Raw genomic sequence first — 14,048 nt, forward strand, 5'->3', positions numbered from 1 at the left:
CTGGTGTAAACAGAAGATAAAGAAGCTGAGTTCTCATCCAAGCATTAGAGCTGTGCAATGCTGTGCTGGAGCAAACCAGAACTGTGCAACAATACGATGTTCTACCACATGCAGGGCTGAAATATGTCTCTGTGTCTGCACTTTGTCAGCAGAAATACCTTGTTAGGGGAAAGAGAAGGTCCCAGAGTTCTCTGTGGGATTGCTGCCAGTTTGAAATTTGGTCTGGTGCTTGCTTGCCTACCAGTGTATAACGTTGGTTAGATCATGGTTAAGAGTGAAAGGACTTGATTGCATAAACAGACACAAAACATGGGTAATGGTGGTGGAAAGCACTACCTGCTGCACTGCCTTGTTAAGACACCTACATAAAGCTGACAGACAACACTCATATTACATATTACCAACCAATGCAGTAGGTGCCAGTTGTTTGTCAGTAGTTTTCAAAGTACCTCACTAAGCATGGCTTAGAGGCTTTGTTTCTAAAGATTAGTTATTCCAAAAGAGTGGAAGTTCAAGCTGTAACTGATACGAGTGAGGAGGGTTCAGGCCGTGGTTCAGAGATAAAATTCCTGTCCTGCACAGTCTGTGTACACACATGATACCAGCAGCAAGGTAGCTGAGCTCTCCTTCCCATTGTGCAGCCAGGCCAGCACTCGTTGCTGGGCAGCTTGCTCTCAGGGAACCACTGATTTGATTATTTCCAAAACTGACATCTTCACTAGAACCTGCTTCCCAGCACTGATAGATGACTTCATCTGTTCTCACTCCTTTTGTGCCAGCACAAGTGCTTTATCACCACCTTGAAAAGAACCCTTGTGCCTCTGCCCTTCCTGTCTCTGTTTCTTTGTGCCTTTTCCCGTTGCTAGATTTCATATTAGAGGGCTCCTTTGGTTCATTTCAGGGAACTGAGGACTTCCTTAGGGTTCTGTTTCCTTTTCTGGGTACAACTTGTGATGTATGGCCATTTATTTTCTTAAGCCACTGCCACTGGTGGTACAGGAAAGCTGCAGCTTCCCTCCTCCTGGCATCTTTGGGGTGCCCTTTGCCACTTCACTTTTGCTCTCTCCTTTTTGCCCACAAGGTTCGTTGGTATCAATTAGTCTCACATCTGCTTTGAAAACCATCCTGGAGATGCAAATCTGTGACTAGACAAAAGTATTTTGGGTTTTAACTTTGCCTTTTCTGTATAAAATCATAAAATTGTTTGGATTGGAAAGGACCTTAAAGATCCTATAGTTCCAATCCCCCTGCCATGGGCAGGAACACCTCCCACTAGACCTGGCTGCTCAAGGCCTTGTCCAACCTGGCCTTGAACACCTCCAGGAGGGACTTCCACCACCTCCCTGAGCAATCTGTTCTTATCACCCTCACTGTAAATTATTTCTTCTTAATCTCAAGTCTAAATCTCCCCCCCCCCCGCCTTCCAGTTTAAAGCCATTCTGTCTTTTCCCATCAATAGCCCTTGTGAAAAGTCCCTTCCCGGCTTTCTTGTAGGCCCCTATGCCATTTGTGTCCTAATGAATCTACTAAGAGGCAAAAATTGTCATTATCAGCTTCTTAGGAAAAATTTCAGAGATTTCCAGGTCTGATCAGAAGCTGTTACCGTTTGTGCTCTTGACAGAAACCAAAGCACTGATCCAACAGGACTTTTGTTGAGTAGAGCAGTGAACATAGCTGTTTGTTTTAGGAAGCTTGATTATTGCTGTGTTTTGGAAGGTGGATTCTGGACAGCTATGCTGCTAAAATAAACACACTGCCGAAGGAAATCAGCTTGTGGTTAATTAGCAGCACAGAGAATGAATATGTATCAGTGTTCAGATGTTTGAACTGGAAGTTCTTTAGATGACTTTACAGGCTTGGATGCACTGGTGTTATTTCAAATGCTAAAGAGCCACCAAAAATGTATTTCTAAGGCTTCTTTGAAGGCAGCATTCTGTGTTAAGCTGATTGAACTGTGGGCTGATGATGTCATTTCCCTCAAATTTGCTGCAAAAATGTCTTATAAAAGCATAATGTTAGGAAAACCACAGTAAAATGAGAGAAGCATGTGCCCAAAGGAATAAGGCTGTTGAAGGTGGAGTAATAGCACTACTTTTGCACCATCGACTGGATGGAGCCCAGGCGGCATTACACTGAGGAGGTGTTTGAAATTCTCCTTCTTGAAGCCTCTTTGTGTGCTGCTGACACCTTTCAGGAAGGGTGTCTTGAGGATTCCTGTGCTCCTGACAAGAAGAAAACAGCCTCATTGTAAAATAGCCTTTCAAAACAAAGTGTTCCATTGAGAGCAAGTGGCAGTACCATTGTGTGCTTTCTTGGTGGCCTGTCACAAGTGGGGATCCCCAGGCTTAATACTGGGGAGACTTTTCTTTAATACCTTTACCAATTATGTGGACAAGTGGATTGGGGGCACCCCCAGGAAGTTTGCAGATGACACTCAGTTGAGTGGGAGTGTTGATGTGCTTGAGGGTAGGAAGGATTTGCAGAGGGACCTGGCCAGGCTGGATCAATGGGCTGAGCTCAGTTGTATGAGGTTCACCTAGATCAAATGCTGGGTCCTGCACTTGGGTCACAACCACCCCAGGCAGTTCTACAGGCTTGGCATTGAGTGGCTAGGAACTTGCTCAGCACAAGAGGACCTGGGAGTGTGTGTTTGACAGGCAGCTGAAGATGAGCCAGGTGACCAAGAAGGCTGATCCTGGTTTGGATCAGCAATATTGTGGCCAGGAGTAGGGCAGGGATCATTCCACTGTACTGGGCACTGGTGAGGTTACACCTCATATCCTGTTTTTGGCCCCTCATTCCAAGAAGGACATTGAGATTATGGGGTGGGTCCAGAGAAGGGCAGCAAAGCTGGTGAAGGGCAATGAGGCACAAGTCTTGAGAGGAGCTGAGGGTACTAGGGTTGTTCAGCCTGGAGAAGAGGAGACTTGAGGGCAGATGTTCTGGCTCTCTGCAACTTGCTGAAAGGAGGCTGGAGCCAGGTAAGAGTTGGTGTCTTCTCCCTAGTATCAAGTGATAGAACAAAAGAAAACGGCCTTGAGTTGTACCAGGGGAGGTTTAAGTTGGATGTGAGGAACAGTTTCTTCGCCCCAAAGGTCACCAAGCCCTGGAACAATCTGCCTGGCAAAATGGTTGAATCACCATCCCTGGAGGGATTGAAAAGCCATGTAGATGTGGTGCTAAGACACATGGTTTTGTGGTGGATTTGGTAGAGATAATGATTTGCCTTAATGATCTTAAAGGTCTTTTCCAGCTTTTCATTTTTTGAAATGTCTATTGACTTAAAGTAAGGTGCTTCTCATCTGCCTTCTTTGTGAGCTCCTTCAGTCTGTTCTTTCTCATAGCTTCCCTTGGTGTTCTTTTTAGGTGCATGTTCTCCTCAGAACTTGAAGCAATACTGGGCTTTATGTGATCACTTCAGATGCATTAAGACCTTCCAGGAATACCATTCTCCAGCAGTAGTGCATATGGAAAGTTCTGGCATTTCTACTGTGAAAGGAACCTTATGTATAGAGTTACTCAGAGTCTCTGTGTTTGTGGGCAAGTAATCAAGTGTGGAAAATATATATTGCTAAATTTGCCCACACATCTTACAAACATTCTGTGTAAAGTAGAAGTGTTAATGGTTTGGTGGTGCAACAAATACAAACAACAAGCTAATGTTTAAGTGGAAGTTACAGATTCATTTTGGTTGGAAAAGACCTTCAAGATGGAATTGTAAAATCGTAGAATGCACTGGGTTGGAAGGGATCTCTAAAGTGACCTCTAGTCCGACCCCTCTGCAGTAAGCAGGGACATCCCCAACCAGATCTGGTAGCTCAGAGCCTTGTTGAGCCTGATCTTGAATGTCTCTAGGGATGGAGCCTCTGCCACCTCCCTGGGCAAACCCTTCCAGTGTTCCACCACTCTCACAGTAAATTACTTCATAATGTCCAAATTAAACCTACCCTGTGCTTTGTCCTCTCACCACATGTAAAAAGCCCCTCCCCAGCTTTCTTGTAGGCCCCCTTCAGGTACAGAAGGTCACTATGAGGTCATCAAGTCCACCCATTAATCCCAAACTATCAAGTCTGCTGTTAGACCATGTCCCTCAGCACCACATGTACACAGCTTTTAAATCCTCCAGGAAAAAGTCCTACTTGGCATTCTGCATTCCTTTGTTCCCTCCTCAAGATCTTCCATCAGACCATTTTTAGAGTGATGCAATAGAAACAACCTTGTGCATTTCCTGCTGTGCTGAATTTTGGGCAGAGGGCACTTTGGGATTTCACTAGTGAAGCTGAGGTACAAATCCAGATAGGTTTGGGGAGCTTGGGCTAGAATTGCTTAAATAGGTGTGCAGTCAAGTTAAATCTGTTGAAACATGGGGATAAGTGGCCTGATGGGGGTTTGCTGAGCATGCAGCAACTCCCACAGAGCACAACACACCTCATTTTCTCTTTGCTTAGACCTTTCATAGTGATTTCCACTACAAGGCAGAAATCTCCACTCACAGTAGTGTTTTGTAGCCACTCTAGCATGCACTGGTGCAGATCCTCGGTTGTGAAGGAAACATTAGGCTTTGGACAGGTTGCCAGGATGCTGTCTCCCTTGAAGCATTCAAGGCCAGATTGGGTGAGGTCCTGAGCAACCTGTTGTAGTGGAAGGTGTTGCTGCCCATGGCAGGGAGGTTGGAAATAGATGATCTTGAAGGTCCATCCCCACCCCAAAAGAACGCTTTCTTTTCATCTTATCTGCTTGGTGTGGTGGCCTGCACATGGTGCTGGGCAGTTCAAAGCCAAGTGAGCTCTCACTGAGTTGCTGGATTAGGCCCAGAAAGAATGAGCCTTTTGGACGCAGGGACAACCAGGAGACCTACAGAGCTCAGACTGAAGTGACATGAAACCTGTATCACTATGAGTAAAACAACTGAGCCCTCACATAGGCTTCTGGAACTTAATTGTTTGTTTTTTAGGGGAAAGGCTTTTGAAGTTACCTTTTCCATTCAATGGAGTTTGGCTTGACTCTGTTTGTTGTTTCTTTTATTTCTTCTTCTTTTTTTTCCCCTCCTTTTTTTTCTTCCTTCTTTTTTTCTCTCTCTTTTTTTTTTCTTTTTTTTCTTTTTTTTTTTCTTCTTTTTTTCTTTTTTCTTTTTTCTTTTTTTTTTTCTTTTCTTTTTTCTTTTTCTTTTTTATTCTTTTTTATTCTTTTTTATTCTTTTTATTTCCTCATTCTTTTTCCTTTTTTCCCTTCTTCTCTTTTTCCTTTTTTCCCTTCTTCTCTTTTTCCTTTTTTTCCTTCTTCTCTTTTTCCTTTTTTTCTCCATCTCTTCTTTTTTCCTTCTTTTTTCTTTTTTTTCCTTCTTCTCTTTTTCCTTTTTTTTTTCTCTTTTTTTTTCTCTCGTTCTCTTTTTCTTTTTTTTTTCCTTCTTCTTTTTTTTTTCTTCTTCTCTTTTTCTTCTTTTTTTTTTTTTTTTTTTTTTTCCCCCAAAGCTTCCAAGAAAGAAAATGAAATGTTGATTTTAAGCACCTCAGTTAAACACTCCCAAGCTGTGAAAGTACATATTTCATAGGGGAAAGTTCTGGGTTTAATGCTGTAGTTTGCATTTATAGGAAAGATAAACCCAGTCTGAAGTAACATTTCTCTAAGCCTTTTTTGGTAGAATTTGATCAGTGGTTGAAGCAACTGGAACTGATTCCAGGAATACTTCAAAGCAGGCACTGCTCATTGGCTATTTGCAAAATCACCTTCTGAGGCTAAGGCTCTGGAAATGCATTTATTCATAGAATATGTCTTGCATTAGTCCTCAGTTGGCCAACAAAATTATCTAAGGCATGTCTGAGGCAGCTACTAAAAAGGAACTTTAAAGGCATTACTGTTCTAGTGAGGATGATGCAATACACTTGTGCTATTATCAGCCTCAAAGTAAAATTAAAGACATTCAAATGAACTCGTTCTGAAGGGATTTGATTAATAGAGAGCTTGAAAGAAAAGTTGCTTTGAGCGAAGGCCCACCCTTCTTAACTGCGCATGAAAGCTCAGGTCCAAGGCGAGTGCCTTTCCCCTCCTCAGTCGCTTACCCAGGTTTGCATGTGATGAAAAGCAAGTGATACATGAGACTCCACGTTGGTTTTCCTCATCTCACAGGCGAGACCTGCAATTGTTGAATCTTTAGAGCAGGAAGCAAAATGCTAAATATCTTTAAATCTCTTGGCTTTTATTCAGCTGGGTTTTTGGAACAGAGTGAGGGTGAGTATTCTTCTTTAAATCAGCTTTCGCATTTGTTGCCCTCAGGTAGATTAGACAGTATTGCCTGCTGGGGTTGTGGAAATACTGGGTGCTCACAAGAGAAAATATTGAAGGCCTTTATTTATTTTTAACCACTTCATTATCCAAGAGAACAGCAGCATTTTAAGGTATCGCAGTCTCTTATTCTGAGCAGGGCATTTGCGTCTCAATCCACCTCCTTTCTGCAGGGCCCTCTAAAAACAGGTCTAGATTTAAGCAGTTAAATGATGATGGAGCTGATGCACAAAGTCTATCAGATGCTTAAAGCTAACATCAGCAGGGTGCTCCTGGAAGAGCCAGCTTTGGGTCAGGAGGAATTGCTCCCTGGGGACCACACTTGGAGGTTTCTAAACACATCAGCAGGTGAGAATGGCAGAGCTGCAGCCGGGAAGCAGGTGGTTGGGTTGCAAATGGCAAATGACACAGTGTCTTCCAAATTTCTGCCTTCACAGCCCCCTGGAGAATGTGTCATGGCTGTCAGAAAACAATTAAGAGGCCATTAGGAGGGGAATGCGTTTGCCAATGCGGCACCTGACACAGCCACCGGATGCACCTTGGCTTATGAGTCAGGAATGCCACAGCCGCAGCCTTGGTCGTGTAAGGATTCCTCTGTGGCTGCTCTGTACCCTGGCCCTTCTCCAGCCCTTTGCTTGCCTTTGATTGTTTTATTTGCCTCTTTAACATCTGAAGGACTTGGTGCAAAAACTGGCATTGAGGTGTTTCCATATTATCCCTGGTTTATAAGAAATAAATTGTAGAATCACAGATTGGTTGGAAGGGACCTTAAAGGTTATCTAATTCAAACCTCCTGCTGCGGGTAGGGACTCCTACTAGACAGCTTGCTCAAGGTCCCATCCAACCTGGCTTTGAATATTTTCAGGCTTAGAGCCTCCACAGCTTCTCTGGGCAACCTGTTCCAGTGCCTCGCCACCCTCACATGGGGATGAATTTCTTCCTAATGTCTGATCTCAATCCAGCTTCTTCCAGTTGGAATCCACCACTGCTTGCCCTGCCACACTATGCTTCTCTAACAAGTCCCTCTCCAGCTCTCCTGTAGCCCCCTTCAGATACTGGAAGGCTGCTCTAATGTCTTCCTGAAGTCTTCTCCAGAGTGAACAACCCCAGCTCTCTCATCCTGTCTTCATAAGAGAAGTGCTCCAGCCCTTGGATCATCTTCGTGGCCCTCCTCTGGACCCACTCCAAAAGTTCTGTGTCCTAAAATGACTTAAAGCTATGCAATTACTCATGTGTAAACTGTTTGCTTGCTGTGCTTTGGTGCTGGTCCTGCCCACCCATGGCAAAGTTCCAGAGGTGTATCAGCAGATGGGTGCCCTCTGTGGCTTCTGGAGGCAAGGCATTTCTGAGTTTTGGGTTTATCTTCTCTGCAGCATGCATCCAGGAATGTTAAAGGTCTTGGTGCCTCTTGTAGCTGCTTTTATGGCACTGGAGCTACTAAATAGTAGCTGAATGAGCAGTCAGAGCTTTTATAACAGGGAAATTCTTCTGTGTGGGAGTGTGTGGCCCTTGCTGAAGTTTCAAAAGCAGAAGCAACCGTATCTTCCTTAAAAATAGGAGTAATAATAAAAAACAGATTGAGAAAATCCCTAAGAGAGTCATGATAATTTATCAATGATGATCTGCAAAGGAAAGTGTAATGAATTGGTGTTCTTTGCTTTATTGATGCACATATTTCCCCACAGCTTCCTCTGCCTGATGCCAGCTGGGATTTTCAGAGAAGTGGATATTTTTAAGTTTTTTGCCTGCCTTTTCCTCTTTTCCTTTCCCCTGCACTTAAAAAGAAACAAAATGTTTCCCAGGTTTGCCCACTTGGACTTCAGCAGGCATGTTTGGGGAGTAAAGTCTGATTAACTGCTGGAAGAAGAATGCGGTGGTGATGGCTTTAATTCCTTTTCCCTATGAAGCCACTTCACACTTGTGGTGCACAATAACAGTGGTGTGATAGCTGCTCTTTCCTGTCTGTCCGGCTCATTTACCTGTTGCATCCTGTTGTAAATGACAATCACGTTCTCCTTGGGTCAGGGACTTTCTCTTTTATGCTGGTTGTGTATTAGCCTTGATATTTGATTGGGGTTTAGCAGGGATTAGTGGGTACTACCATAAAACAATTAGCCTCCTCAAAAGTCAGTGATCCAGAGGGCTGGGATGGAATTCACTGAATTCATTGCATTGCAAATGAGCACACAGCGTTCAGCTGGAGGGCTCTGCTCATTCCCTTCCTGGAAGGTAACTAACATTTCAGGTTTTGGGAACCTGTTTTTGTTTGCCTTTCTGAATACCCTTTTACGCCTTGGAACTTAACTTTACATAGCTCTAGGCACAGTGAGAAAAGATTAGACTGGCTGAATGATCATGTGCATTGTTCTAGCCCAGGATTGGTTATGTCTTTTTGTTTTAGGGACTGTTATGCATAACTGCACTGAATGCTTTGAAAGTTTGACATCCATTCTTGTGGTATCAAAACTCTGGAGCATTTCCAGTATCCTCACATACTTTCACAAGAGGGGCCTATCACATATATTTTATAGAAAAACACTGAGACCAATGGGGAAGATTTTGGTAAGGAAGAAAAAGAAATCTGAAGGGTTTGAGAACTTGAATCTGACTCACCCAAATCTAGCTGAACTACATCTTCTAGAGAAAGAAACAACTCTTGCTTTCCTCAGTTCTTCACTTTTTTGTTCACTCTAGTATGGCCTTTACCTTTCTCTCATTTATGGTAATCAAAATATTTTCCCTTCAAGCCTAAATGTTGCAAATGGGAAGAAGTAATGCAGAGCATAACATCTTCTAGCTACCTGGGGCCCTTCTGCTTTATCTTTGATTTCGGGGAAGAGGAAGGAGATAGCAGGAAAGAGGAGTGTTCTCCTCACTTGAAAAGGAGAGGAAGGGAAGAGCAGAGGAAGAGGAGTCTCCTAAAGTCTCCTAAAAAGGAGGCTTGAAACCTACTATAAACTGTAAGGAACCATGCTGCAATGAGTCAGCACAGTTCAAGGGTGGTATCCCTGCTGCAGGGTACACATGGTGCTCCTACAGGTGCCAGCCTTATCAGAAAATGGATGATGACACCATTTCTACCTTCCACATCTCCTCCTCCTGCACCCAGCAGGCTACCAGAGGGACAGGCAGCTGGGCTGTACTCCCGCCAGGTTTCTTGTTCTTCCAATATAGAGAAAGCTATCTGGGCTGAGGAGTTGTAAGAGCTCTGGGCTGAAGGCTGATGTTTATTCCAAACTACTGTCCTACTTTTTGGTATGGGTGGCCTGATGTGTACCATGGTGCCAATTTGTATCGTGGTGTTTACAGAATCAAGGCAGGATGTGTGCTGGCCTGTCTCAGTGCATTATCTGCTCATGTTATATTTTTAGGCTCCTGCTTCCATGACAAAATATTCAGTGACAGTGTATTTGCCTACAAGCCTTTGAAGGGCTGCTTTTGCCTCGTGTGAGGGTTCCCATTGTTTGGGATTCAGCCCGCGCTGGAGCAGCCGTGCCACGTTTCACATGTCAGCTCCATCATGTTGCTAGAAACAAACTTTGTGTTGCTTTCAATAAAGCCATGCGTCCCGCCTTAAAAAGGTTGAGTTTGTGGCAAGCTGACTGCTGATCGGTTCTTCGTGCCAAGCAAATTGTGGTGAGCGTGAGGAAAGCAATAGGATGTGTGCGTGGTGCTGGTAATTACAATAAACACAACAGCCTGTGGAGTAGCTGCTCGCAGGGGCCGCTGCCCAAGCTCGTCGTACAAGCAAGCCTGTGTTCATAGCAGGGGGAAGACCTACCCAGAGATCCTCACTTCATTCAGCAGAACAGGAGAGAAAGTTGTTGTTGGAAGTGTTGGAACTGAAATGTGAGGAAGTAGTGCTCAGAAGAGGAGAGATACTCCTGGTGTGAAGAGCTGGGCCAGAACTGTGGAACTTTCCATCAGCAGAGAGAGAGCTAATTCCCCAAGGTCAGCATATTCAAAGCTTGAATGCAAAACTCATCTTTTCCTTGAGTACTTTTTGTTGGTTTTTTTACTTCACAAGCTCACAGCAGATATAAAAATAAAATCTTAAGAACCAATCCAGTTAAGCTTTTTCTTGCTGGCTGAGAAGAAAGAGTGACAGAGAGAACAATCAATGCTTTGTTTCCCTCTTGTAGTATCTGGTCACTGGTCAGATACAACAGAAGGAAAGAGGTCACAGATAATTTGGAGCTGGATGTGTGCTGGGTGGGAGACTGATGTTTTGGTGGAGACAGACTCAAGACAAAGCCATGTGGGCATGATGACTTAGATGATTGAAGAAGATAAATCCTCTCTTTTGGGCTCATCTATGAATCAATTACCATTTGTTCCTTATTAATAATTTAGCTGCCAAGAATATGCTTATTGCTTTGGAAGGGGGGATGGAACACAGACTGTCCCTGCAGTGATTAGCTGGCAGTCTAAAAGATGCAAGACAGTGCTCATGGGAATACCCAGAGAAAACTGTAATCATGGGCTGTATTAATTACTTTAATATTTTTGCACCATCTCCTCCCTGTAAACCTTTTTGTCTGCCAGTGTGTGGCAAGCTGGGTTTAACTGGCCTTCCCAAAGAAACGAGGCAGTGAAGGATGGGGGCAATCTCTGTAGCACTGTCTGTGACAGAACAAAAGCTTATGGTTTAAACTAAAAGAGGCAGATTCAGACCACATAGGAAGAAATTTTTTATGCTGAGGATGGTGAGACACTGCCCCAGCTTGCCCAGAGAGGTGGGAGGTGCCCTATCCCTGGAACTATGCCAGGTCAGGCTGTTTGGGGCTCTGAGTAACCTGCTCTAGTTGCCCATATCCCTGCTGACTCCAGGATTAGATGATCTTTAAAGGTCCTTTCCAACCCAAAGCATTCTATGATTCTATGAAAGATCATCCTTCCATTTTATCAGGGATGGAAGGTTTTTCTGAGCCCTAGTGAAGTGCTGAAAGCTGCACAAGGCAGGATAGAGGCGAAGGTGGGAAAGGAAGGAGAAGCCAAGGGAAAGCATGTGCTGGGTGTCCAGTCCGGGCGAGGAGTGGGGAGAAGCTGCAGTTGGGATGAGCGCCCAAATGTGATATAAAGAGGGCTGGAGTGCCTTGAGGACCAGGCTGTAGGCTGGTCAAACTTAATACCTCATAGAAGATACCAGACAGATTAAGAAAGGAGTGTGATTGATGGGTCAGAATGATAATTTTAGCAGCTGTATTTTTTTGAGGAGCTGGGGGAACAAGATATTTAACTGGTGTACCAGGCAGGACAAAGAGATCAGATGGGATGACATGAGGCCAGTTGTTTTGGTTGCTAAGAGGAAAAAGAAGGGGGAGATCTTAATTTGGAGGGTTTTTTTTGTTTTATAAAGGTAGTGAACCAAACAGAAAACAAGCAGGGAGGCTACCTGAGGTGTTGTGGAGTAGTGGTTGCAGACAGTGGGTAGGTTCCTAGAATAATGTTTAACAGCAGGTCTGTGCCAAGATGGGGATGAAATCTGGTGTTTTTGCCCCCAGTTGCAGGTAGTGTCCTTGCCATTACACCAGCAGAGCACAGCTAACATAGCAGCACCTTCAAGGTAAGGCACAAAGCCTGAGGTAATAAACTTAGCAGGATGTTGGGAGGCTGCAAGGTGTGGAGATCTGCCACTGCTCTCCTTTACCCAAAGCCAGGAGCATCTGTGGTACAGCCCACCACTCCTACTTCCTTGCTATGCTTAGGGAGCGCCAGTTTGGGATCAGCTCTGGTCTGTGGCACACTGGGCACTGCTGTATTCTTTCCCTGGAAGCAGCTAGGAGTGATTTCATGAAGTTTATCTGGGCAAACAATGTCGTCCGCAGGTTTGGGAGTGGGGTAAGGAGAGAGGAGTTGGACTTGGTAGTGTTTAACATCTCTTGGAGAGAGGGAGTTGGATCCTCTTACGTACGAAGCAGACAGTTGGTGCAGACTCTTAGTAAATAGACTTAGTGCTGTGAGGAGGAGGAGGTGGGATTGGTCATTGCCTGTGTGTATTTTAGAGCAATCAAATTTGTTTCGTGGAGTTGTTTTTTGAGGATGGAGTGGGTGTGTGGACCAAAGGCTTAGTCACGAGGGGAGGGGAAAGAAAACTGTCTTGACTTGTGAAATCAAATATTTGTGAGTTATCCCATTGTTTCCCTGTCTTCATGTAGCTTATGCCCATATTCACATGCTGGAGGAGCGAGCAGTGCTGCCAGAGATGTGTGTGGCTTCTGTTCTTCCTCATAGCAGCATTCAGATGTTCAAGGAAGATTGCCTGCTCTTCTGCACCCTTGCTTGTCTGCACTCACTCTCACTCATACCTTGGACAGCCTGGTTAGTATTTAGGGAAGGTGTAGGTAGTGAGACATCTCCCAATCAACCAAACCTGGAGGGTGCTTAAAAATGTGTGGATGATTCACTGGAAGGGCCTCTCTTCTCTGAGTCACTGCTGACCCAGGGACCTAGTGAGTGCCTTATGCTGCTAAAAAGGCATGAAAAGAAGGTCGTAATTGAGTGTTACCTTTGTATGCCTCATTGTGTTGTTTTAGAGAAGCTGGGTGGTGTTCCTGGGTCTCCTGTCTGCATTTCATCTCCAGTGGTTCTTATGGTTTGCTTTTAAAATTTCCTTCAGGCTTTGATTTGGAGTGAGTGGTGGTGGTCTTCATGTTGACCATGAAAGGGCTGTAGTGTTGCTGTGACCTGTTGAGCAATGTTTTAGAGTTACTCTCATCTTGGCTGTACGACAGAGATGGACAGATTGTACACTTGAATAGTTTTGAAAACACCTTTGAAAATGAATTTGAAGAGCTGAAAATTCTTTTGTCTTCAGCAGACAGGCTTTTTAGCAGGGCCTGTTGTGACAGAACAAGGGAGGTTTAGACTGGAGAGAAGGAAGAAATGTTTGACCCTGAGGGTACTGAGACACTATCCCTGGTTGCCCAGAGAGGTGGGAGATGCCCCAACCCTGGAACAATTCCAGGTCAGGTTGTTTGGGGCTCTGAGCAACCTGCTCTAGTTACAGATGTCCCTGCTGGCTGCAGGGGGGGTTGGACTAAGATGTCCTTTGAAAGTCCCTTCCACCCAAACCAGTCTGTGATTCTCCTTTCAGGTCACAGTAGAGGGATGCTGGTCTGCTGCTGCTGGCCAGGAGAAATCTGTCCTGTGGCTTTAAAGATCTTCCAGTCCTTATCTAGGATTATTGCTCAGTCACTGGCCTGTAACTCCTGAAGGCTGAAGATAGCAAGGTGATAGGAGGCCTGGGAAAGAGAGGGCTGTATGGTTACTGTCTGGGAGCGGTGAGGAGAGCTGTGCTCCCAAACAGCATTCCTTGCCCCTTTGGGGAGTGCCAAACCCACACACACCAGTCCAGCCAGACTCTTGTGTGGCTGGCACTACAGGCAATGGCCAAGAGGGGCCAGAAGGAAAATGAGGAAGAAAAACATCCCTTGTTTCTGGAATTCTGCTGATCATTTTCCGTAATTTGGCTGATAATGGCTGGCAGTGTCCCTGTCACCCTGCTCCAGCTGCCAAAGACACCAGGCGCTCGTTCCCCCTGCGTCACCCTGCCCGGGCAGCCTTTGACAGGGGACAGTGTGAAGTTGGCACGAAAATCAAAAGCAGCTTTAAAATGTGCTCTGGCTTCTTCCAGTACAAACTAATATTTACCTGTGAGTCTGCTTCCCTCCTTGTTCCCCTTTCCTTGGCAAGCTCTAGATCTGCTTCCAGTTTCAGCTTCACGTTTAAGCATTTCTGCCGTCAGGTTCCCAGGACGTCACTGT

General features: G+C 44.8%; 1 protein-coding gene across 1 annotated transcript in view; it reads left to right on the top strand.

Annotated features, from left to right (window-relative positions):
* SMAD3 (SMAD family member 3) overlaps positions 1-14,048 on the top strand; it is a 91,518-nt gene that overhangs the window by 39,012 nt on the left and 38,458 nt on the right. The gene's annotated exons all lie outside the window — the stretch shown is intronic.

This window comes from Melanerpes formicivorus, unplaced genomic scaffold (assembly GCF_026170545.1).
Source record: "Melanerpes formicivorus ecotype bairdi unplaced genomic scaffold, bMelFor1.0.p_v2 SCAF_10, whole genome shotgun sequence".
Lineage (NCBI taxonomy): Eukaryota > Metazoa > Chordata > Aves > Piciformes > Picidae > Melanerpes > Melanerpes formicivorus.